Source organism: Peromyscus eremicus, chromosome 2 (genome assembly GCF_949786415.1).
Source record: "Peromyscus eremicus chromosome 2, PerEre_H2_v1, whole genome shotgun sequence".
NCBI lineage: Eukaryota > Metazoa > Chordata > Mammalia > Rodentia > Cricetidae > Peromyscus > Peromyscus eremicus.
The window spans coordinates 111797711-111824275 of NC_081417.1; the positions used below are offsets into that span (position 1 = coordinate 111797711).

Consider the following 26565-nt stretch of genomic DNA (forward strand, 5'->3'; position numbering starts at 1 on the left):
TTGGAGTAGAGGAGGATCCTCCACTACTATAACCCAAACAGGCTATTTGGGAATCATAGTCAGATGTCCAGACACCAGCCTTCTTGTAGGTACCTATCAAAGTAACAAGTCATATAATGATATATTGTGTACCGTAATAAACTTATCTGGGGATCAGAAGGCAGAGCCGGCCACTAGATTAAACATAGAGATCAGGCAGTGGTGGCACACACCATTAATCCTGTCACTCAGGAGGCAGAGATCTGTCTGGATCTCTGTGAGTTCAAGGCCATACTGAAATCAGAGCCAGGCAGTGATGGCACATGCCTTTAGTCCCAGCACTAGGAAGGAAGGAAGGCTGAGGACTTGTATAGGTAAGAATATGGCTGGCTTGTTTTGTTTCTCTTATCTTTCAGCTTTCACCCCAATATCTGGCTCTGGGTTTTTTATTATTATTATTAAGATCTTTTAAGATTCATGTTACAAAGTCACTCTAAAGAAATGGGTTTTATAAGGGAAGTGATGAGACAACAGAGAAAAGAAAATAGATACCAAATACTAAAATGTGAACAAGGCAAAGCCAAAGCCGGGTCAAGTGGTCCTTTCTTCCTGCTGCCTTCTGATCCAAATCTAGAACTCCCTACTGCTTCACAGCACCATGTCTGTCTGGGTGTCACCATCTTCCTTGACAAGGTAGTAATGGAATAAACCTCTGAAACTATAAACAAGCCCCAATTAAATGCTTTCTTTTATAAGAGTTGTCATGGTTCTTCACAGCACTAAAACACTGACTAAGACAGACAACAAGTATCAATTACAAACATCTTCTTGGTTAGAGATGGGATTTTGTTTCTACCTCCCCTTTTCAGTGCTGGAATTTTGTTTGAAATTATTCAGATCTTGTGACACTGTCAGTGTCTGTGTGTGAATAAGTCCTGTTGTGTCTAGAAAACACTATTTCCTTGGAGTCATTAACCACCTCTGGTTCTCATCTTCTCTTCCACATATATCCCTGAGCATTGAGGGGAGCGATTTGATAAAGATATACCATGTAGTGCTGAATACTCCAAAACCTCACTCTCTGCACATTGTCCTGTTGTGGATTTCTATGTTATTTCCCATCTACTGAAAGAAGAAACTTCTCAGATGAAGATGGGTTGAGTTATGTTCTTCTCCATGAGTATAGCAGGATGTCATTAGGGGACATTTTATTGCTATATTCCTTTAGCAGAACAGTAGTAGTGTGTTTTTCCCTGGGGCTAGTGATTTATCAGGCTCTTGACTACTTAGCAGTATCAAGTATGGGTTCCAGGTTACAGAGTAGGCCTTGAGTCCAATCAAAAAATGATTGTTTACTCTCATAACACAAGGAATGTAAAATGATGAAACATGAAGATTTGAAGTTTTGAGCGGTCTTTTAAAAATATTAAATGGCAACCAAAATTTTTAGCCTTAAATTACAAGCACAAATATTTTCCAAATGAATTCTGTTAAAATTTTAAGGAATAAAAAGTTTATTCTTGGGCAAGCATTTTAAGTGTAGAAAATATAAAGTTATCCTTATCATCATGTAAAATTAACAGACATTTTGTACAAAACATGATAGAGTGAGAAAATGAAAATGTAAGTCAATTTCAACTTTAAAAGTAGATGCAACGCCCACACAAAAATCTATACAGAAATATTTACTCCTACTACATGCATAAATACTCAAACTGGAAGAAACACAGATGTTTCTCAATTTTTAACTGAATTAATATAAAATACTTTTACAAGTCTTACAATGAAATACTAGTGAATGACAGAAAGAAATAGATTTTTAAACCATAAAGCAATAATGATTCCCACATGAATACTGCAAGTTAAAGAAACCAACCTACTGGCTTTATGCTGAATCACTTAATTCATAACATATTTCAGAAAGGCAAAGGATAGAAAAAGGAAAAGGATCACTGGACATCAGGGTATGTGGAGGGCAAGAGTTCACCTGGTGAAACACAGGGATCTTTCTGTATCTTATTACAGTTATAGATTCATGCCACTATGCGATTGTCAAAAACAATAGCTATATCTTAGTATCCCAGAGAACATATCACTTTAATATCCATATACATATGAATATATATATATATATATATATATATATATATATATATATATATATATATATATCTCTTCTAGGACAGAATACAAACTGCCCAAAAGTATCTATCTATATACAGATGTACAACACTCACTGAAAATGAGCTAGCATAAAGGTGCTGACCAAATAACTAAACATGTTAGGAAATGATGAGGGTCCTTAAGACTGAGAACATAAGCACCATTCTCTCATTGGGCAAGAGTTGAGAGTTCACAATTCTGAAGCTACTGCACATAAATACTGTGATTAAACAAATTAGGAAATGAACACTAGATTATTGAGTCCCATTAATCACTGTTTTAACAGTGAAGTGACAGAGTAGCATGGGGAAAATCCTATAATCCACCATGTATTCTAAGTTGGTTGGTTATTATATTTTCATATATAATAGTAAATTCACATTTAATATAATAAATGTAGAAACACCTGAAATAGATACATACAATTTTATATACATGCACAGACCAAGATTAATATACATAGATATACTCATCAACTCTGCCTGTATAAGTGACCTGGAAGTACTGCTATGAAAACAGAAGTGAGAAGATCCCAAATCAGGACTGTGTTCTCTAATATTGCCCTTCTATACAGGAGATATCCTCAGATAGTGGCCGACTCTATGATTGGTATAGGACATACAAAGGAAGCCTGTAGTACTAAGTGTGTAAAATGAGGACAAGAAGGTGAATATATAGTTCTGTAAATGCACAAGTACACAGTGATGGAAACATGTTGAAGGATCACAGGAGCCAAGTGATCCTAATTTCCAAATGTGGAATGATTTGAAGAACAAAAGAAATAAGTAGCTTTAGATTATAATACAAAGAATAAAGTAAAAATCCACAAATGCATGACAATATAGATAAGTATTAACTACATGAATGAATGAATGAATGAATGAATGAATGAATGAAGTGAATAAACAAACAAGCAAGATCCAAATCTACCATTCAGAGAAGTTTCAACTAATTAGGTGGATACTGTTCCTCCAAGGACTGATGATTAAGACTACAATTCACAGCTCCAGAGAAGCTAGCTAACAAGGAGGACTCTAAGATGGACACATGGATCACTCTGTGAAGGGGAAATAGATCAGATCTCCATGAGTAAACTGGGTTTGGGGGCAATAGAGGGTAGGGAATGGGGGATGAGAACATAAGGGAAGAGGATGGTCAAGCTAGAACAGAGATGGAGTAGGAGGGCAATGAAAGAGATACCATGATGGAAAGAGATATCATGGGAAGAAGGAGAAACTTGGTGCTAGAGAAGCTCCCAGGAATCCACAAGGATGACCACAGATTAGACTACTAGCAAAAGTGGAGAGGGTGCCTGAACTGGCTTACCCTGGTAATCACATTGCTGAATACCCTAACTGTCATCATAGAGCCTTCATCCAGTAACTGATGGAAGCAGATGCAGAGATCCATGGCCAAGCACCAGGCCAACCTCCAGTAGTCTCTCTTTCCAGAAGAGAGAGAAGAGGGATTCTATGAGCAAGGGGCATCAAGATCATGATGGGGAAACCTACTGAGACAATCAAACCAAGCTAGTGGGAATTTATGAACTTCAGACCAACAGCTGTGGAGCCTCCATGGGACTGGATTAGGCCCTCTGCATAAGCAAGGCAGTTATGTAGTTTGATCTGCTTAAGGGCCCCCCCAGCAGTAGGATCAGTATCCAACCCTGGTGCATGAACTGGCTTTTTGGAGCCCATTATCTATGGTGGGACACCTTGCACACCCTTGATGCAGGGGGAGGGCCTGGGAACTGCTTCAACTGAATGTGTCAGGCTTTGCAGACTCCCCATAGGAGGTCTTACATTTTTGGAGGAGGGAATGAAGCATGGGTGGGAGGGGGAAGGCGGGGGAGTGCGGAAGGAGGAAAGAGAGGGGGATTTGTGGTTGGTATGTAAAATGAATTAAAAATTACTTAATAAAAAACCCTGGTGATTATATCCCAACCTCTTAGGTGTGGACTGTACTTCGTGACTTGATTCTACATCAGTGTAAGAAGGAGAAGGAGGAAGTGATTTGGGGTCCCAAAGCCTAGCAAATACTACCACAACAGATGGGTGAGCTCACTCACCATCTTCAGGAAAGTCATGCTGATAGCAAGAACTCTAGCTAGGAGGCAATGATAACAACACTAAATCCTCAGTATTGTCCCTGCTGATTATAAAGTGCAATACAGGGAACATGAGAAAACTTCAAAATGTTAATGACCTGAAAAACACCTGACCATACTCTTCAAAACTATCAAGTTTGTCTAAGCAAGCAAAGTTGTATCATATTAACAAATATAAAAACAAAATATAATTGGCTATTATGAACAGTGAAAGGATACTACAAAAATTAATGAGATATAAAAAGAAATATGGAGTGAAATTAGCAGCCTGAAATCCACACAGCTCATCATTTGTAACAAATATACCACCCTAATGTCAAATACTGGCCATAGAATGCAGTGTACATAGTGTACACTCTGTACTATATTTGCAAATTTTCTGTAAATATTAAACAAGTATTATCAAAGTTTTCAAAAAGAAGAAAATTATAAAATTCAAAGTATAAATAAATAAAATAGAAACTAAAACACAATAAAAGAGCAACAAAATGAAATGCGGCTTTTGTTGCTTTCTTCTGGATTTTATTTACATGGAACATCCTGTTCCATCACTCTATTTTCAGGCCTCAGAAAGAAAAAGTTGGCAAACCATTAGCTGGATTCATCAAGAATAAAAGAGAGAAAACCCAAGTAAACAAAATAATGTATGAAAAGTGAAAGGGAGACATTACAACTGGTTACAGAAACACAAGAGTAAAAATTTTAAGTCTAGAATAAATGAAAAAATTTTTGGATCATACTACTTAAATCAAATCATAAGGGAATTGAAGAGCTTTAAGTAAAGCCACAGTGAGTAGGATTGTATTGAATTGATTAAAAGAGTTCCATTGGGGAAAAGGGGGACCCAGGAACCCATGGCTTCACTGTTGGGCTCTGCTATGTGTTTAAAGAAGACATAAATGCCATTTCTTCTTAAGAAATGTATGTGTTGTTGTCGTTGTTGTTGTTGTTGTTGTTGTTGTTGTTGTTGTTGGACAGGCAAACTGTTCTGAGTGGGCATGTGCATGTCTTGGAGTTGGCACACCACAACATCTACCCCATCTATGAACGGCTGGAGTATTTGAAGGGATTAATCCCAAAGAACCATACCTGTAGGATCCACATGAGTGGGGTCAACAGGAGGATATTGGAGAGGAATGTGAATGGGGGTCCAGTATTGATGATGTATCAAAGCCAGAGGCCTTGAACCTGACCAACAACTCATTACACAATGAGCATTTGCAGATAATGCTGTTTGGACAAAAGAGTCTACTGCATGATACACTGCAGCTCCCATTGCCACTACATGAATGAAGAGGCAATGGAGAGGCAGGAAAGATGGAAGAACAAAGTGTTTTTCCTCTTTTTTAAATTATTACATATTTTATCTTATTTTTATTCTATTTTAGCTTTCCTTTGGAGGGACACTATAAGAGTGAAGGGCTGATACAGAGGGACTGGGAGATGAGCAGGATTGAGGTGCATGATTTGAAATTCCCGAAGAATCAATTTAAAAAAGAAGAAATGATTTAAAAAATAGAAAGCAAAAAATTCATTGAATGTAGTTCATTCATATATATTCAGTCTACATAGTCAGCATTAACCTGATATATATAAAACCAATGACAAGCACATACACACACAAAATCTAAAAGTCAATATCCTTGATGAGCATAGATATAAAAAGTCTTCAACAAAATACTAGCAAACAAATTCAACAGTATATTAATAATGTGTTGCACAAATTTCTAAAGGTCTTGTAGTAAAAAAAAACAAAAAACCTGGATGCAGATATTGGGGTAAATGCTGAAAGATCAGAAACAAAGGAACAAGCCACAGCTATTTCTCACCTCACCAACTCCACAAATCCTCTGACTGAATGTCTCTGAGTCCTCAGCCAAAAGGGGTTTAGCTGAAAAGGGCTTTAGTTCCTGTCTCCTCAGGCCTTATATACCTTTCTCCGCCCAGCCATATTACTTCCTTCCTAGTGATGGGATTAAAGGTGTTTGTGCTTCCCAAATACTGGTAGCAAAGGTGTGAGATCTCAAGTGCTAGGATTAAAGGTGTGTGACTCTCAAGTATTGGGATTAAAGGTGTATGCCACCACTGCCTGGCTCTGTTTCTCTCCTAGACTAAATCAATTTCATGTAGTCCAAGGTGGCTCTAAATTCACAAAAATCCAGATGGATCTTTGCCTCCTAAGTGCTAGGATTAAAGGTGTGTGCCACCACTGTCTGATATCTATATTTAATCTAGTGACTTGTTCTGTTCTCTGATCTTCAGGCACATTTTATTAGGGTATGCAATATATCACCACAATAATGATCCACAATGAACCAGTAGATTCATTTCAGGCATACAAAGAAGGCTATAGACATATAAATCAATAAATGTGATATACCACACCAGTGGAGTGAAAAACAAAAAATTATCATCTCAGTATATGCACAGTGCATATATATTTGAAGAGATTGTGCTGGCTAGTTTTATGTCAACTTGACATACAAACTAGAGTTACCAGAAAGGAAGGAACTTCAACTGAGAAGACACCTCCATAAGTTCCAGCTGTAAAGCATTTTCTTAATTAGTGATTTATGTGGGAAGGTCCAGCCTATTGGGGGTGGTTCTATCCCTGGGCTGGTGGTCCTGGGTCCTAAGGAAGCAGGCTGAGCAAGCCCAGGTAAGAAAGCTAGTAATAAGCACTCCTCCATGGCCTCTACATCAGCTCCTGTGTCCTGGATCCTGCCCTGTTTGAGTTCCTATCCTGACTTCTTTCCATGACTAACAGTGCTGTGGAAGTATAAGCCAAATAAACCCTTTCCTCACAGACTTGCTTCTTGGTCATGGTGTTTCATTGCAGCAATAGAAACCCTAACTAAGACAGAAAAAAATAAGTTTAACCTGATTTAAACACTATACAATTTGTACATATAGTAAAACATCACATCTAATTCAATAAATAAGTAAAATTTTACAATTTTGCCTCATTTTAAAAAGTATTTTATTGCAAAGTTCTATTTTTAATTCATACACTAATTGTATTTCAATTTAAAATTCAAGATAGAAAAGTGGAGACTATTCTTTCTCATACATTTTTATATAATGTTTATGATTTGATTGCATGATCATTCTTTCCATACGTTTATTTAATTATGTATGTATTTATGTATTTGTTTGTTTGTTTAGTCTTCTCTCATGTGATATATCCTGACCACAGTTTCCCCTCCCTCTACACCTTCAAGTCTCCCCTTCTTGTAGGACTCCTAACAGTCAGAGTTGGGCTACCTCTGACTCTTTCCCCTGCTCTGGGGACCCTTTTCCTCCTACTGGATTGCCTTGCTCAGCCCTGATGAGGTTTTATGCCTAGTATTATTGTATATTGTTATGCTGTATTCAATTCATATTCCTGGGAGGTCTGTTGTCTTCTAAAAAGTTAACATTTTTACATGTCCATTTTAATATATACATATATTAAGGTGATCTAAGTGAAATTGCCAAATATTAGGGGAATATTAGTTTTTAATCCTTTCTTTTTTGGTGAATCTGTCTATTTACTAGTAAAATGAGTTTCTGGCAGGCAGCATTTGGTTGGCTTTTTTTCTGACATTCAACCAGTTTATATCATTTATTTTGAGTATTTAATTGATTGATATTCCAGGTCTTTTTTATAAATAATAAGATATTCAGAAATTTTTGCTCATTTTTGTGACATTTTTGGTTCATCTTCTGTTCTATTATTTCTTGCTGTTCATCTTTGTAATTTAAGAGTTTCCTATATTGTTTATCTTTTACTGTTTTTCTTTCTTTTTACCCCAATGGTGAATTCTTTTTATATCTGTATGTATTTTTATGGTATTAATTATTGTCCTTTCACTTCTAATATAAAACTTGCTCAAGCATTTCTCAGAAGACCAGAATGCTGGAGGTAAATTTCCACTTTTATGCAAACTTTCAAAGGAAATGAAATCAGCATTTCAAATAAATATCTACAGTCACATGCTGTTTATTTTTATTTATTACAGAAATGTTCTTCAATAGCCAAGATGTGGGATTAAAGAGCTACTCATTATTAGATGAACTAGTATACAAAATATAATGTATTTATGAAAGTTATATTATTTAACTATAAAAAGAACAAAGCCTGGACCTTCATAGTATAATGGATGTATCTAAAGGACATTATACTAAATGTGTTTTCTAAATTGTATGCAGAAACTAAAAAAGTTGATCTTATAGAAGAAAAGAGCAGAATAGAGATCACTGAAAACTAGAAAGGGTAGAGTAGCAAAATGAAAGAGACAAGTTTGTTGCTAATGGACACTGTAATACATTTGAGTAGGAGATATGAGTTGTAGAGGTCTACAGAATAATAACATAAGTAATTTAGCACAAATTATTGTGATTTTTTTGAGAGCTACAAGAGCAAAGTCTGTAGTTTCTCAATTGATATGTTAATTGCTTCATTTTACCATTACATGTTTTATGAATATATAAAACTATCACATATGCTTCATAAATATATAATTGCTTATCAATAAAGTTGAAGTTAAAAAATAAGTACCTTGTTCATTCCAGGAACACAAAGTGAACTATAAGAAAAAATGATTAATAATTTTACTATACTAATTGACAATAGAGAAAAATTAGAGATGGAATTTTTTGTTGTAGCACCACAGCTTGTCATAGCTAAATAAATAAAACATTAGGAATTAAATAAAATAACCTAAGGATCTATACTAATATTATGAATGGATATAAACTGGTCTCACCTATACAGAATGGAATACTATGCAGCAATTTGAAATAAGTCTATATTTATGTATAGGCAAAGAAATATAATTAAAACTTTTGATGATCAATCATAAAATCAAATGATAACACTAATTTATAAAACTTTCCATTTGTCTCAGTTAGGGTTTCTATTGCTGTGAAAAGTCACCATGACCATGGCAACTCATATAAAGTAAAACATTTAATTGGAACTGGCTTACAGTTTCAGAGGTTTAGTCCATTATTGTCATGGAAAGAAGCTTGGTGGCATGCAGGCAAACATGGTGCTGGAGAGGTAGTTGGGAGTCCTATATTTAGAACCACAGGCAGTAGAAGACTGTGATCCACACAGGGTGTAGCTTGATTATATAAGACCTCAAAGCCTACTTCCACAATGACATACTTCCTCCAAGGCCACATCTCCTAATAGTGCCATCCACTATGGGCCAAGCACTCAAACACATGAGTCTATGGGGGCCATTCCTATTCAAACAACCACACCATTCAAAAACACAAATAATACCTATGTTTTTTAAGATAATACTATCACTCTTTGTTGGGTACTAATAAATTTTTACCCTGTACATATTAATCTGTTTAACTCATCAAATAGTCATGTACAGTCAAAGTGCCCCTGAATTAATTTATACTCTAATGTCTACATTTACTGCTTCCTTTGAGTCTGATGGTTAGAAGAACACATTGACTATACCATAGTGGTATAATTGAAGCAATGGGAGATACTGAAGGTTTGAGAAAAAATGAGGAATAACCCACTAAAACAACAAAACCTAACACCTATCAAGACTGATGAGGAATGGGAACCCCATTGCAGATAATGATTACTTTAAAGCTATGTATATGATGTCTGTTTTTTTTTAAAGTGCCATCATTGAAAAAGAAATCTGATTGCCTCTCAATCCTACATACTTATATATTTTTGAGACATGTTTTTTGGTTTTAGTAATCAGAGATTTTGTTGGCTAGAGTCTTTGTTGGCTAGAGATCCATGAGCCTCTTCTTAACACACTTGAAAAATACTGCTAGACTCTTATCTCTGGAGACTCACTTAACATTCATTCAGACAACTGCCTCCAAGCACACAGTCTTGAATTGTGCTTGAATTTGTTGACTGGATGTTCCCCAGAGCCTGAAGGTCAGTTTAACACCTAACATTCCCTCTACACCTACTAAACAACTCCATTTCCAAAGCTCCACTTCTCTTGTGTTTGGTTCTCTCAGTGATGGCATTTGTATATCTCATGCCTGGATTTCTGTCCTCACACCTGTACATCCATGTACAACTCCAAAAGATACTGAGACTTTGCTACACACCATGCACTACACCTGGTACTGAACACACAAGGATAAATAAAATACTAATCAATCCTGAAAACAAACTTCTACAATTCAAGAAGTAATATTTTAAAAGTGTTAAGAATATATAAATGACTACAATAGCTACATGTACTTGTACAGAGCTTCTCAGATTAAGGTATCAACATAACTACAGGGCATTAATCCAATCCATAGGTGACTAGTATGAAATGTGCTTGCAAAGAGTCAAATAAATGAGTACTGAGAGGGAACTCCTTTCCCTCAGAGTATTAAAAGTTGGAGAAGCTGCTGTGCTATCAGAAATCATAATCCTCATCTTCTCTCACTTATAGAGAAAGATATGAGTATTTGTCAGAATGACCTGAGTCACTGCAACCAGTACTCCAACATGTCTATAATTTAACATGGTAAAAGTTTATACTTCTCCTGCATTAGAGTAAAGGCAGCCAAAAGGAGCAGATTGGAAAACATTCCATACAGTCTTCCAGGGAGCTAGCCTCCTTTGTATCTGTATTCTGCTCTGCTCTGGGGTTGTCTCACTGTAAAGGAAACAAAAGGGTGAGAAGGCAAGCACTTTTAGCACCATGGCAAGGCTTGATGTACACAAATCACTTTCATCCATTATTTTTTCACTAGTGAGAAGTGGTCACATGATTCTAGGTTCTGGCAAGACAGCACTCCTTAGTATCTGCTGGGTAGATATGTTCCTGTAGCAGGAATCTTAAAATGTCTTATTAATAAAAACAAACCCGGTGCCAGTTATTGGGGTGAATGCCGGAAGATCCGTGAAATAGAACAAGCCACAGCTACCTCACCTCACCAATTCCTCAGCTGATCCTGTTTCCTCAGACTGGAAGCCTCTGTTTCCTTATCCGAATGGATCTCAGCTGAACTGCTGCTCAAAGACCTAAAAGCTTAACCAGGCTCTAGTTCCTGGTCCTCATGCCTTATATACCTTTCTGCTTCTGCTTCCTTATATACCTTTCTGCTTTCTGCCATCACTTCTTGAGATTAAAGGTGTGTGGCATCATGCCTGGCTGTTTCCAGTGTGGCTTTGAACTCACAAAGATCCAGATGGATCTCTGCCTTCAGAATAGTAGGATTAAATGTGTGTGTTCCACCATTTTCTGGCCTCTATATTTAGTGGCTGTTCTGTTCTCTGACCTCAGATGTTTATTAAAGTGCATAATATATTGGGGAACACAATATCACCTGTTCCAGTTACACAACTGAGTAAAAGACATGTGTTTTTAATGGGATTGTACAACTGTTTCAAACCAATGAAATACCATAAGTATGGGAAGCACCATATATGATCCACAGTAGTTAAACAAGCATGTGTGCATCTTCTCTTTCCCCTTCTTTTAAGTAGAAGGTACTTGAAGAAGACTAAGCAAAAAGAAGTTACACTGGTTGCTGGTCATTACATTGAAAACATTCTGTCAATCAGGAATGCTTGAGCTGGATTGCATTATAAACAAGAAACAAAATGTTCCCACATTCACTCACTAATACACTGGATTTGTTTATTACAACTGCAATTTCCCTAAATGAATGCACTGGTTAGTTTTTGTCAACTTGACACAAGCTAGAGAAACCTGGGGGAAAAAAACTGCAATCATCTTTGAGGCATTTTCTTCATTGCCAATTGACACACAAGGAGCCAGGCCACTGTGGGTTGTGCCACACCGAGACAGTTGAGCCTGGGCTGTATGAGAAGGAAAGGTGAACAAGGCCAGAGAACAAGCCAGTAAGCAGCTTTCCACCAAGGTCTCTGCTTTAGTTCCTGTGTCCAGGGTCCTGCCTTGAGTTCTGGATTTGGCTTCCCCCGATGATGGGAACATGTAAGCCAAATAAACTCTTTCCTCCCCAAAGCTGCTTTTGGTCAATGTTTTATCACAGCAACTCTAGAGAAGCCAATTATAAGAGTGACTAATACTTTGTGACTTTTGTTACTAAAACCTCAGTAAAAGAATCAGTATTTTGTAAGTACAGAGACTCAGACAACAAATACTACACACATATCTATTTATAATTTCCTTGGCTTTTTGATATTGTGGTAAGTTGCTGGCTTAATTACTCCTCACATGATTTCTTTCTTCTGAAGATCCCTGGAAGTCTGTGTCACTATTACTGCTCCTGTTCATATGAAAAATGACAACCGTGTTAAGCCAGCATTTAGTATACGGGAAATTAAAACCAAAAAAAAAAAAAAAATGTTGGATTTTTCTATAGCATGTTCTCCCACTTAGTTGGGTGATTTTTTTTTCATATCTTTTCTTCCCCAGCTCTTCCCTGTAGTAAAGGCTGCCTTGTTATAGAACCCCAGTAACTTAATTTAAATATAATTTACTCAACCATTCTCTTTACAAGAAATGTGAATATGTACCATAGTGAAACGCATGGATCATTGAAAGTCTGAAAACAAATATACATAATTTTGAGTTACATTAGTATTAGAGGTAAGACAATCTGTTGTAGTCAATAAAACAAATACCGCACCGTGAACAACAGAAATTTCTTACAATTCTGGAATCTGACATCATGGTATTGGCATGTTGGGGTCCTCCTAAGGCTGTTGTGGATGCTCCCACCTTCATCCTCACTCTGTGTATCTCCTACTACTTGTCTAAGGACATCACTCATTTAGACAAGAGCTTCACACTTAGGACCTTACTTCACCTTACTTTTCTTTCTAACAGTCCTTTCTTTAAATACAGTTACAGTGGAAGTCAAAACTGTCACATAAGTTTCTAAGAGACATAAGTTATTCCCTCAAATCCTTAGGAATCACTCTAGGAAGACATACAACTTAAGGCAAAACCTGCCATCTCTATAACATCAACGAATAGCTGATATTATTGGTGATGCTACATTTGTGCCTCTCTTCTCCTGCTGACTGATGAAAGATCTAGAATGGTCCAAGTTTATTTGTGAATTTATCCACTGTCATAAAAGCTGAAACAGTCCCTGAGTATCAAGTGTATTGATATTGAAATATGATCTGAGTATGAATGCTTATTAGGATACTGTCAGCTGTATGAGTTTGTTCCAATTATTGAGTATCTTAGAACATCAGGTCATTCATCTTTAAAATTAGAAAAATAATGCCTATTTTATAGAGTTGGGTCAAAGTATCAAAGAAATGATGTGTGAGTCATATAAAGCATCACTTTCTTATTGTTACTGCTACCTGGTTACCACAGTCTAAGTATCTTGAGGCATCATTCATTCTTTTGTGGATCTAGAAATCAGAAACTTGAGTTGATTCTTCTGGAGTAAAAATAAAGCGATTGATAAGACTTTCACTTCTGCATCTCTGAAAAATAATTCATTTCTGGCCTTAGTTAGCTCCCTGAAATGCTAACAGTCCTTGGCTCACAGTCAATGTTTCTATTTCAAGGCCTCTCCTTTCTGACATCTCACCTCTGTCTTATGAAGATCCTGGTTATTATGTTCTGGCCACCTGGATGATCCTGGATTTCCTTGTATCTTCATGGGGTCTGGAAAATATGACATAGTTATATGTTTGGGCCATTGTTCAACCTACTATTTGTGGCTTATTGTGGATTGGAATGAATATTAGTTGAGTCTGCCTGCAAAATATTCCCTTTAATTTATGAATGGAAATATGGCTATTTGGGTTATAGCTCCTGCTCCTCCTTTTCTCCTTTACTAGAAGCATGTAGCCAGGCTTTTGACATATCCAGAATAGAAGGAAGATTCTCTTTAGCTCACTGATGCTTGACTTGGTCATGTGATGCTCTTGAAACAAGGTTTTAAATGAGTATCATTATCTTTTCTCTTGAGAAAAGGATGCACTAGGTATCTTGTATGTCTAACCCATATTCTGAGCTTGAACTGCCCTGGACAGTGATTGGCAAATATAAAGTGTTTGTTATGCTAAGCACCTAAAATATGTCTCTTATTTGTGACCATTGTAGGAATAGTTCACTAATTAAAGTATCTAATTTTTCCTTTGGGTAATCCTTATAGATTGGGTTCCTCAGAAGCAGACCTTCTCCTAAGGACTCATGGAAACATGATTTATGAGAACATACTTCCCAGGCCAATCTATAAGAGTGTGGCTAAATACAACCAGGAACGATACAATGTCATAGTCCAAGTAGATTAATTTAGTGCACCTCTGCAAATGGGTGTTCTGGGGATACTTTAGATTACACTTCAGAGAACTGTCTCCATCAAGAGAATGAAGCAGGGCTATTTATATCTTGCTCCTACCATCTCTCATAATGGTTGTTCTTAGGAAATGTAAGTTTTCTGGCTCTACATAAATACATGCCAAGCATGCTCTGGTATCCTGAATCAGCACAGAGCAGTCAAATGTTGTTTGTAATCCTGAGAAATAGGAGCAGAATATTAATGACATCTACTAGCCTACACTTCTTAACTCTCCATCCATGAATTCTGGTCAAGTGGATTCTACTCCCACATTCAGGGTAGATGTATTGTCCTAATCTGGGCCAATCAGGTTATTCCATGCCCCAGTTTGACCCATCAGCATATTCCATCCCCCTAGCTTCCTTTGTAGATCAAGGGTGAGTTCATCTTTTAATTAACTCTTTAAAAAACACCATGGGAAATTTCATGGGTTGGCTAGAAGAAAGTAACTGTCCCGGTGCAAAGTAGCTGTGGTAGTAGTTGTATGACTCTCTTTGCCTAGAAACAGAGACAACCAGAAATTGTTAGCAGAGAAGGCCCAGGAGCAAAGCCTGCTGGGAGTCTCTGGGCTCAACAATAACTGAATCATGTACTAGTCACTGTAAGTGTACGCCAAATCATCCACTATTTGTCCAATTTATAGGGTATTTCCTAGAGACCTCGGAAATCTTGATAAAGGCAGATTCTTTCAGCCATTAAAGTTTGGTAATCTAAAACCCAGACTATTCAGTCTCTTTACAAACTGAATTTTCTGAGACAAATAAATATTGGGTATTAATAACTACCATTTGGTAAAAAGAATGTAAAGTAATCCCACTTCATAGTCGATAAATCTGGGACTCAAGAGTCCAGACTGCCTAATCTGGGAGTCTGTTTGGCTGAGTTTTAAATCCATATCTGCCTGGCTCAACATCCATTCACTTTCTACAGATAGCATTTTGATTGTTTTACCTAAAATAACTAGGGAGGTCAAGTATGACCAAGTATTACTCGCTGTAGGACCCTATGAACATCTTCAATACTACTTTTAGAAACTGTACTCATCTTTGAAGACACTGCTCAAATTATGTTACCTTAAAAATAGTTTTGAAAAATTAAATAACATAAGATATAAGGATGTTTCTACCACAAATTCTGCAGTGTATTATGTGAATAATAAATATTTACATCTACTTGTAGATTATTAAAAGTAAACAAGTAGCCCAGTGGTGGCGGCACACTCCTTTAATCCTGGCACTCAGGAGGCAGAGGCAGGCATATCTCTGTGAGTTCACGGCCAGGATGGTCTACAGATTGAGTTCCAGAACAGACAGGGCTGTTACACAGAAAAACCCCATCTCGAAAAACAAAACAAAAGTAAAATAATTGTAAATTTGTCTTTACAAGCTCATTTCCAGATTATTCCAGTGAATTATATATTTCAACATGAGCATTCTCGGCTTATCTTCCTTACCTGTATAAGCAAGGGTGAAGAAAATCAGCAGCATTGCTTCACCCCTTTCTAGCCCAACAGTTAATCTAGAGACTCAAAAGCACTTACTGGCAAGTATGGATGGAAGGAGAACATTTACTGTGTGCCTACTATGTGTTAAGCACAAGATTCAGCATTATGTAAATATTAACTCATTTAACCGTCACAATTGTCCTCCTTGAGAATACTATTAACTTTACCCATCAGATGAAAAAATTAAGATTCAGAAACAATAAATAAATTGCCCAAAATAACGCAAAAGAACTTTTAGATGGTAGGTGAAAGGAACAAAAAATCCTTTCAGTTGTTGGTTATCTGGATTTGGGCCATTAATTTTACATTTTCATGAAAAGTGGCTAAAATGTCTATGAAAACTCCATTTGTGGTAGCTATTACCACAAATTATCAGGCTGGCCTCGAACTCACATAGATCTGCCTGCTTCTGCCTCTTGAGTGATGGGATTACAGGTGTGCACCACTACCACCTGGCTACTTGTTTGGTTTTAAAAATCTACAAGTAGATGTAAATATTTATTACACAGATAGTATATTGCAGAACTTTTGGTAGTGTATTAGTGACCTTCTTTCTCCTGTACAGGAATGCCACTGACTTGATCACAGTTCTGTCTGATTCAAAAAGCTATACTCTTTGCCCCTCTAGTCTCCTTGCAACTAGGAGAAGCTGACTTGTCCAAGTTTGAGCATGCATTTGTTCACAGTGCAGGGCTAAAACTAGACTATTTATTGATTGGTTAGTTAGTATATAAATGACTTCCTAAATGCATCTCATCTACTAAAGATTCAATTGAAATTATTATCCTATAAGCATTTATAAATATATGGCATATGCAGCGCTAATAGAAACAAATTAACCTTGCTTCTGTTTGATACTGCACAGGGCACTGAGAGTCACGTCTCATGTAATGCATCTCTTCTGTGGTTGCAATCGTAACAACTGTACCAAATGACTCCTTTTGTGCCTGTGATAACATCATAATGGAAAACTAAATCGATAGCATATTTTCCAACCTAATTATATGCCTTGCATTTCTAAACCCATCCTAATGAAATACAATAAGTGGTGGTGTGGGAATTAGAAATGGCTGAAAAAACAATAGCAGCTTCAAATTGTACTGTTAGTGACAGGGATAAAAGTCTGAACTCTGCCTCTGTGTGTGAACAATGGCTCCCACAGTGGCTATGCCATCAAAAGCCAAGGGGAGGGGCCTTATCCAAACATACCACCATTCTCAGAAACAAGAATTTTTACAGAACAAGCCATGATTACATGAATTCAGAACCTTATGACGAGCAAAAGTCAACTACGCAGAAACCTTTCATTTCTCAAGTCACAGGCCACCACCTCACAAACGTGGTGAGACTTTTACACAACATCTAAATTGCTCCTTTCTCTGTTTTGTAGAATGATTCATGTTTGTTAGAGCAACCTTGGGATGTGTCAGATGATACAAAGGAAAAAACTACAGTAACTCCAAACCTCACACCCAGACATGACAAACATTTTCATACATTTCCTTAAAATCGACACCCGCGTTACAAACTTGAAGCAATGGAATAATTTGATTGGATGCATAGTCAAATAGTTTGGAATAATAAATATCCCACAAATAGTAACATGAAAAATTGTTATTTTTAGAAATTCTGAGTTCTTTTTCTGTTTTTACCATAGCAAGGTGCCACAGATGGTGTGGCCCTAACACAGGAATCTATCTTTCTGGAGACTGTAACTTTAAGACCAAAGAAAACAGCAGACTTGTTTTCTCCTGAGTTCCTTTCCTTTGACATGTAGAAGGCTGTCTTCTCCCTCTACCTTCAAGTCATCTTCCATTTGCATGTATCTTTGGCTAAATAGCCTTTTCTTTTTTCATTCTTTAGAAACGTATGTGTGTGTTTGCCTACACGTTTAGATGTATACCATGTACATGCCTGGTGCCTGCAAAGGATAGCAGGGGATCCCTGGAACTGGAGTTGCAGACAGTTGCGAGCCTCCATGTGAGTTCTGGAGCCAAATGGGGCCTCTGCAGGCGCATCAAGTGCTCTTAATAACTGAGCCATGTTTCTAGGCTCACATTTTCTCTTTTTATATGGAAACCTGCTATATTGGCTGAGTACCCAGAATAACAACATGATTTCTAATTCAGCATCTATTTGAATACCATGCTTATAAATAGAGTCATAATTTGAATTTAGAATTTCAAAATAACAATCAGAGGAGGATAAAATTCAAGCCTTATCTATCTACAGCTATGTGTAGCAACACAAATCTGCTATACATGTATATGTGTGTGTGTGTGTGTCTAGTAACATAAATATATTCCAAAAATAAAGCCCAAAGTATTTATACTTTCAGCAGGGTCATTCTTTTTATATATCTTGATCATAAGGTCTTTCATTTACCAATAGTAAAATAGTGTGCAAAAGAAATATCATTTAGTAAGTAATTAATTTATTATTTTGGGGAAATTCATCAATGCTCACTTTATACCACACAGCAAAATAAATTCAAATTCAAAAATAATAAACGTGAGGAGGAGGAGTAGGGGAAGTAAAAAGGAGGGTTAAGGGGACATTCAAGAAGAAAAAATTAGGAAATGAAAGTGAGTTTTATCTGTCTGACCTGTGAATGGGGTAGGTAGTTTGCCTTTAATTTAGTCATAGTTTTAATAAACATTCCTTGACCAGCTATCACATGCTAAGTGTTGTACAGCATGGAACATTTTTGTTAGTGCTTATGCACCACAGGAGTTCCTCAGATTGCTAAAATGTAAATATAAATTCCCAACACTAGTGCCCTGTTCTATATTGTCCCCATCTATGTGCATCAGCATCGCGAGCTGAGCTGCGTGCAGTAAATAGGTCCTCGCATAAGTTATTTTCAAAGCACTCTTGTACATCAGATCCTATTAGAAATGCACAAAGAGGCTGGCTGTTAAGAAGCCCTGAGGGAACCCTGTGTAAGAAACATCCCTAAACAAAGGGAAGGCTGCTGCCTTGATTGCAGCGCTGTACCTGTGTCCTGGCTTGCAGGTTATGCCTGAGCGCTCATCTGTGCTCACACTGTCTGTCCTGCTGCCTGGGACTGCAAACCCCTGGAGGTTGGTGCACCACATCTGTTCCCTTCATTGTGACCAGTGCAGCAATGAAACACTCATAAAGAGATTCAAGCAAGTGCTTTTAGAAGATAATGATGCAGAAAAGGAGCTCAGCAGGCAGGATCTGTGGGGCCATTGAGAAGACGCCCTGTGTGTGCATCCTGCCTCTGATCAGTCGGGTCCTGTGTCACACATGCAGCACGGCACGTGCAGGCAACAGGACCCACTATCCTTTGGACCAATTTGTGTTCCAAAGAGAAAAGAGAAATCCTTTGATGAATAACAAAAAAAGATGATGAGAGAGTTTGAGACTTCGCGGGACACTTCAGGTAGCTGGGACTGGACAGTATTTGGGTTTTCCCCATTGACTGCCTGAAGAAGGTGACTTTTGCTTCTAAGACAGAGTTCTCTCCAATAGGCACTGACTGGTGTCAATAGCCCATCGCGTCACAGCACACTCTTAGAATCCAGCTATCTTCCCAAAAGAAGTAGAATATCTTGCTTTTATCTTGAGACTTAAATATCTTAGCCAAAACTTGTTTTTCTAATAAGAAAACTTGTAACACTATTGACAGTAAATGAGTAGTATAATTCCCAGATCAACTATTGCTGATTTCAATCAAAATATCTTGATCCCCAAATTCTATTAATTTAATTTTCATAAATATTAACATTGCCTCAGAATTATACTAAAACTATGGACTGTCCCCCAAAGGGGAGATATATATATATATATATATATATATATATATATATATATATATATATATATATATATATCTTTAGTGCAAGTAAGTCATTTGATTCATGTGACTAATTTCTATTTAGCAGAATTTTTTAATTTTTTACTTCTAACTTACTAAAATTATTTTCATGATTATCTCACTGCTTCCCTGGAATACCATACATGAAATCTTTCATTTATTGACTTTAATTTAACTCCAGGTCAGATAAGAATTACTTTTCACATTATGATCTTTCTTTGGAGGCCATTATCAACACTAAGTCTGGTTGTCTGATTTTATTTTGAATTTATAATTTTTATCAAAAATCACTTCAGTCAATCAATATTTATCAATACTTTTTAACATGTTGAATTTTTATTTTTTGTTTTTATTAGGTTAGCTCCTCCAAAAATGACTAACTTCCAAGGCATTTTTGCCTTTTTTAACTTTATGATTTTTCACCTCTTATTTAGTCAAGTGAAAATTTAGCCATTGTTAACTTATTATTTACAATAAAATCCTCTGTCGCTTAAAGGGCCTACACCCATGCTTTCCTGAAAGTGAGAACTGAGGTGTTCTTTTTCCAGCCATCTGGCCACTGAAGTGTAACTAGGTCCTGGAGCCATCCAGTCTCTTCTCTTTCCTTCAGCTCTGATGACATGGCTTGAAAAGTGAAGATGTTGAAATGAAAAAAATGCACTAGGATCACAAGGGAGGGGCTGGAATAATCATGAAGGTTTTGAATGCCATGTTCATGGGTTTGGCTCTACTCTGGAACTGCTGAGAGGAATGTGTGGCCCTACTTGGGGAACTGCATGTTCAGATTTGAAATTCAGAATAATGCATCACGTTGACAAAAGGTTAATAGTTCTAATTATTATTATTATTGTTGTTGTTATTATTATTATTTTGTCCACATGACGTGGACAAGAATCACTTCTAAAGAAGGAACCTCACCTGAGGAATTTCCTTCATCAAATTAGTCGATGGACATGTCTGTTGGGCATTTTCTTGATTAATGAATGATGTGGGTTGTGCCACCTCTGGACAGGTAGCCCTAGGCTGTATAAGAAAGCAGGCTGAGAAGGCCATGAAAAGCAAGCCAGTAAGCTATATTCTTCCTTGATCTCTGCTCTGGTTCTTACCTCTAGGTTCCTACTTCAAGTTCCTGCCTTGGCTTCTATCAGTAACGGGCTATAAATTGTAAGATGAAATAAATACTTTATTCCCCTAACTTGCTTTTGGTTAGAGTTTTATTGCAGCAGTCACAAAGCAAGTGAGGACAGAAATTGGTGCCAGAGACTGGGATATTGTGACGGACCTGACCATGTTGACTTTGGAGAAGATTCATGGTAGGATTTGAGGAGTTTGGGCTAGAAAAACCCATTGAGTGTTCATATCCTAATGAGCTATTGTGAGAGTGTACTGTGGATGGCAGAGCAGCAGAAGTTGAGCTGCCCAAGCTCTTTGGAGCCGAGATGAGTGCATTCTGATGACAGTACTTCTGGATGTTGATTTTACTTGGATTAGATTGTAGCTGTGCTCGGGTTCTTCTTGGAATAAGACAGTATCTAATTTATTTTGGACTTTACAGGAACCTGCAATTCAGATACTCTTGGTATTTTAAAAGGATATAGAACTTTTAATGTGATGAAAATTTTAAAAGACTCTGATACTTCTAAAATTATGTGTTTTGTATTATGACAGTAACATCAGATCCTGGGGATAAACAAGAAAAGGCAGGCTATGCTTTAATATTGATTAATGCCAACTCTTGCATCTACCCAGTGCTCTCGCTCTGCTTTTGCTGGGTTCCTCTCTAGTTTCCAAAATTTCCATACTTCTGGACTGAAGAAACTCCATATTCAAATTCTCTACCTAATCAGATCCAGCATATAAAAATATTTATATGAAATAAACAGAAATAATTCATAATAATAAGACTTTTATTTATTAAGAATGTGCTTTAGACCAGGCATGGTGACACACACCTCTGAACCAAGCATTTGGGAGGCTGAGGCAGGCACATCTCTGTGATTTTTGAGACCATCCTGGTCTATATAAAGGGTTTATTTCATCATATACACTCCTGTTCATCACTGAAAGATTCCAAGGTAAGAACTAGTGCAGAGACTATGCGGAAATACTGTTTAGTGGCTGGCTTTCCACGGCTTGTTCAGTTTGCTTCCTTAGACAATTCAGAACCTGGTAGATACTCAGGGATGGCACTTTCCACAGGCTGAGCCCTCCCACATAAATCACTAATACTAAATAAGTGCTCCGTTGACATGCCCACAGACCAGTCTTGGGAAAAGCAATTCCTTAATTAAGGTTCCCTCTTTCTGGGTTACTTTAGTTTGTGTCAAGTTGACAAAAAGTAACCAACAGAATGTGCTTAATACAATTTCCTTCCTCTAACCCCACCAGATAATGAAGTTGAGGTCTAGGTTTTCTATTTGCTTGTTCAATCTTCCCCAACTAGTAAATAGTAAATTCTTAATTTGAATTCAGATTGGTATTAGAGTCCCAGTGTCCTAATTAGATTTACTACTATAACAGAGTACATGAGACTCAATGATTTATGAAACACAAAAAAAGCAGGTTGGGTTGAGCTATTAGAAAAGCCCAGGAGCATGGTACTGACATCTGCTTGGCTTCTGGTTAGAGCCTTGTTCTACTTCAACTCATGGAACAAAAGGACAGCATGAGCAATCACATGGTTCCTTTCACCATCAAGCCAATTGAAAGGTAAAGATTTGGGCACTAGCAGCTTTACTGAACCGCTATATTTAATTTTGAAATATGTCCCTTGGATATTCCTGCAATTGTAAATGGATTGCTTGACAGAGAAAAAAAAGTGATCATACTTGGACTCCATTCCACCAACAAAAGGCTCCTATGTACATTTTGAAAGAAGCAATTCAGTATGGCTGTGACCAATGGTCTAAAAAGCCTGATGCCCAATGGCCACATTCCCAGTGAGAGCTTACTGGGATAAAAGGGAGAAGGTAACATGGAGACTGCTTCACTTTAACTCTCTTGCTCTTTGCTATTTGCAGCTTTCTCCAGTGCTGAGCACATCGCATGAGCATCATACACTCTTACATCTAGAGTACAACCAAGCACAAGTGGGTTTTTAACAGATGTCCTGAAGGCCTTCACCATGACTGCTCCTCACTAGCCCGTCTCTTCTGCATGGTGTGCCTGCTATCTCCTGTTCCACTTCTTCTCTAGGGCCAATTATGAGACAGAATACACTTTCCTCAGGAAAACGCAACAGGAAAATTACCTAGAGGTGCTTCATTAGACCTTTACATCATCCTATATGTGTATTTGGGGGTAAGTGATTGAAAAAAAAGAGAGAAAGATAATGAGTTTATTAATATGTGCATTATAAAGAACAGTATGGAGATTTCTACAAATATAACACATACACAACACATACACTCATGCACACACATGCATACATGCACACATGAACACATGTATACACACATACATACATGCATATACATATAAAACTTTCAGTTTTACTAATCTTTCTACCTTTTGCTATAGTTTGAGTAAAGGCACTATTTCCCATTGGTCCATATGTATATGCCTACAGTTTTTTGGTTTTTGGGGTTTTTTTTGTTTTTTGTTTTTTTTTTTGTTTTTGTTTTGTGGGTTTTTTTTTTTTTTTGCAACAGGATCTCATTATGTAGCTTTATCTGGAACTCTATATGGAGCAAGCTGAACTCGAACTCACAGAGATCCACCTGCTTCTCCCTTCCAAATGTTGGGACTGAAGAAGGGCACTGCCATGCCCAGCTTAGAGGTTTCATTCTTGACCCTGAACTTTCCATAGCTCCACTTTTCCTACAGAATTTGCCACTTGGAAGGGACTGTTTTGTTGGATGTTAACACTGGCTTTTATTTCAGTGATGAGCTACTTTTCTTAGTTAAACAAAGTTGTGAGGTTACCATTCAAGGCTAGCAGTAAAGTTCCATATTTTGCTCACTGTCACAGGCTCCCTTGGTCATTCATTTTCTATTATTCTGAATAAAGGAAAATCTCTTGAGGATGATCAGGATGTAAACTTTCCATCACCATTTAATATTTTTTTGCTTCGTTTTAATCTATTCCTAAGGTTTCAGCAATTAGAGACTCTTTTTCCATCCTCTATAACATGTAGCTTCCTGGCAAACATATAACACAAAACAGTGGTTTGTTTCTTAGCATAAGATAGTTTCAGGACTACCAGATTTACAGACTTATGGGGTTTGAATGAGATGTTCCCCACATGTCTCAGGCATTTGAATACTTGGTCCCCAGTTGGTAGCTGTTTGAAGAGGACTAGGAGGTGTATGCAGCCTTGCAGAAGGAAGTTCATCACTGGGAGCTAGCTTTGAAGTTTCAAAATACTCTTACAGTTTTGAGTTAGCTCTCTCTGTCTCTTGCTTGTGGACCAAGATGTGAGTTCTCAGCTTCTGCTCCTGCTGCCTGATACCATGTCTTCACTCTGCCATCATAAACACTATCCCTCTGGAACAGTAAACCAAGTTAAACTCTTTTGTTATATATATTATAAGTTGTCTTGGTCATTGAGTTTTAATAGAGCAATACAAAAGTAAATGATATCAAGCTGGTAAATGCTGTGTTTTCAATGACACAGGAAAGAATGGAAGAGCATTTGAAGACAAATTGATGGAAAATCTGGGTGTCTCAGGGAAGGGAGTGGTTTTTATGGGTACAAAGGCAAAACAAGCTATATTGACATCAATGTAAAGGATTTCTTTGAAAGGATGCAGTAGGATGTTAGGTAACTGAGACATTCCCTTGTTCATATTCATAGGGCCTCTTAGCCCCTAGAATATTATCCTAATATGGAAGACCTCGCCATGTCTCTAATGACACTATATATATATATATATATATATATATATATATATATATATATATATATATATAATTGAAATCTGGTAAGCTATGACTACTATCAAACCTGTATACCTTAACAATTATGAATGGGAAATACGGTAATATGGTTCACTCATAACACTAGACTTCTTCCAGTGACCAAACAAGCCAATAAAATACCACATTTCTGCCCTCTTCATAGGCTTGTCCCCAAATGTGTTATGCCTGTGAGTTTGAGGGTGTTTTTTAATTCCATATATTAACAAAATGAGGATTTCATGATTACATATAACACTAGCCATTGCAACAAGCAAGTTATAAAATATAAAAACTCAAATGTAATAATAAGAATAATTTAAAAAAGCCATCTCTTTCAGATATACTCTACACAAGTATCTTATTTTCCAAAATATGGCATTATTGGTGGTGGATTCACTTTAAAATATATATCAGGGGTCCAGGTCTCCTCTATCTCATGTCTTTACCACTTTCAATGTGTGGTTTCCATAATTCCTGTGTTTGTTTCCCATAAGCCAATAAAAAGAGGAAACAATGTGGAAGAACATGGATAAGACACATGGTATATCCTCTAACATTCATCCTGGCTAGGATTCCATCAAACATCCATACTTAGAAGCTGGTGTGTCTAGGGAATGTAGCCTGTCTCGGGCCCATAAAGAAGAATAAATGGGTTTAATGAAAGATTTTCCATGTCTACCAAAATGCCCACTCTGTTTCAGGTGACAGATGGCTGTTCACATAGGCATAGCATTCCCTTAGGGGACGAAGGTTCTGGGAAAGATAAAAAAGCTAAACAACTGGTTACGCCTGTAACCATGGTAATATTACACAGTGCAACTTAAGGAAGGCAATTGTGACCATGACCACAATGTCGAGGACAAGGAATAGCTCTGATGAGCATTATTGACACAGATTTTAAGAAGCTAAGAACTAAATAATCAACAAGAAAAGATAGGAATTAACCAAGTTGTGTGTGTGTGTGTGTGTGTGTGTGTGTGTGTGTTATTTAAAGAAAGAGTTCAATAGTATGAGAAGAACATAAATGCAGGCCCTGCCATTTGTTCAATTGTTCTCCTAGTACTCTGAGTGCCTACTATATGACAGAGATTCAGCCTGTCTCCATGGAAAATTACAAAGTGGAGGAGCCATAATTCTTTTGTCTGTTGCATTAAAGAACTTAGTTGGATGAATCAAGGACTTCTCACAAATAACCTCATTTATTTGGAATAATTTCAAGTATGGAAGGAAGAGGGCCTTTATGCCATCAGGCAGTTTTCCTTCATCTACCTACTAAGCAAATTATTGACCCACAGCCACAATATCAGTACCACACTCTTACTGCTGAGCTCAAGCTCCAGCAATGGCACAGTAGGCTGAACATTCAAATGTGTGTGCCGTACTTATGGGCCCCTCTGAGAAGAGCAGCATGAGACTGGCATGTGTGGTCCTTCTGTGCTAATCATCATGCTACTTTCTTGCTGGACACACCCTGCTCAGATCAGACTCAGGTGGGCACAAAGACTCCAAGGGAAAACAGCAGGAAAACTCTAATTTTCTTCCATTTAGGCTAGTTATATCTTAATAGAGACATTAAAATAACAGTTGGTACTAATGATCTGGTATCAAATCTACTTGAGCAGATTCTATAGTCTAGAGGTATAATAAAAGATAGATTCTTGTCTTTTAGAATGAAACACAAAGGTTATTATTCATAAAAATAAGAACTTTATAAACAGTGATGCTCCCTGTATTGCTCTAGATGGGTAAAGAATTCATGAAAAACACAGAGCTCGCCTCCTAAAGTCTCACACATTTAG

At 37.2% G+C, this 26565-nt stretch overlaps 1 long non-coding RNA gene across 1 annotated transcript in view; it reads right to left on the reverse strand.

Moving 5' to 3' along the window:
- Positions 1 to 13761: 13761 nt before the first annotated feature.
- Positions 13762 to 26565, reverse strand: part of LOC131903789 (uncharacterized) — a 99087-nt gene continuing 86283 nt past the window's right edge. Inside the window, exon 6 of the long non-coding RNA XR_009377608.1 lies at positions 13762 to 13839. This is a non-coding gene — a long non-coding RNA (uncharacterized LOC131903789). The remainder of the gene's footprint in view (positions 13840 to 26565) is intronic.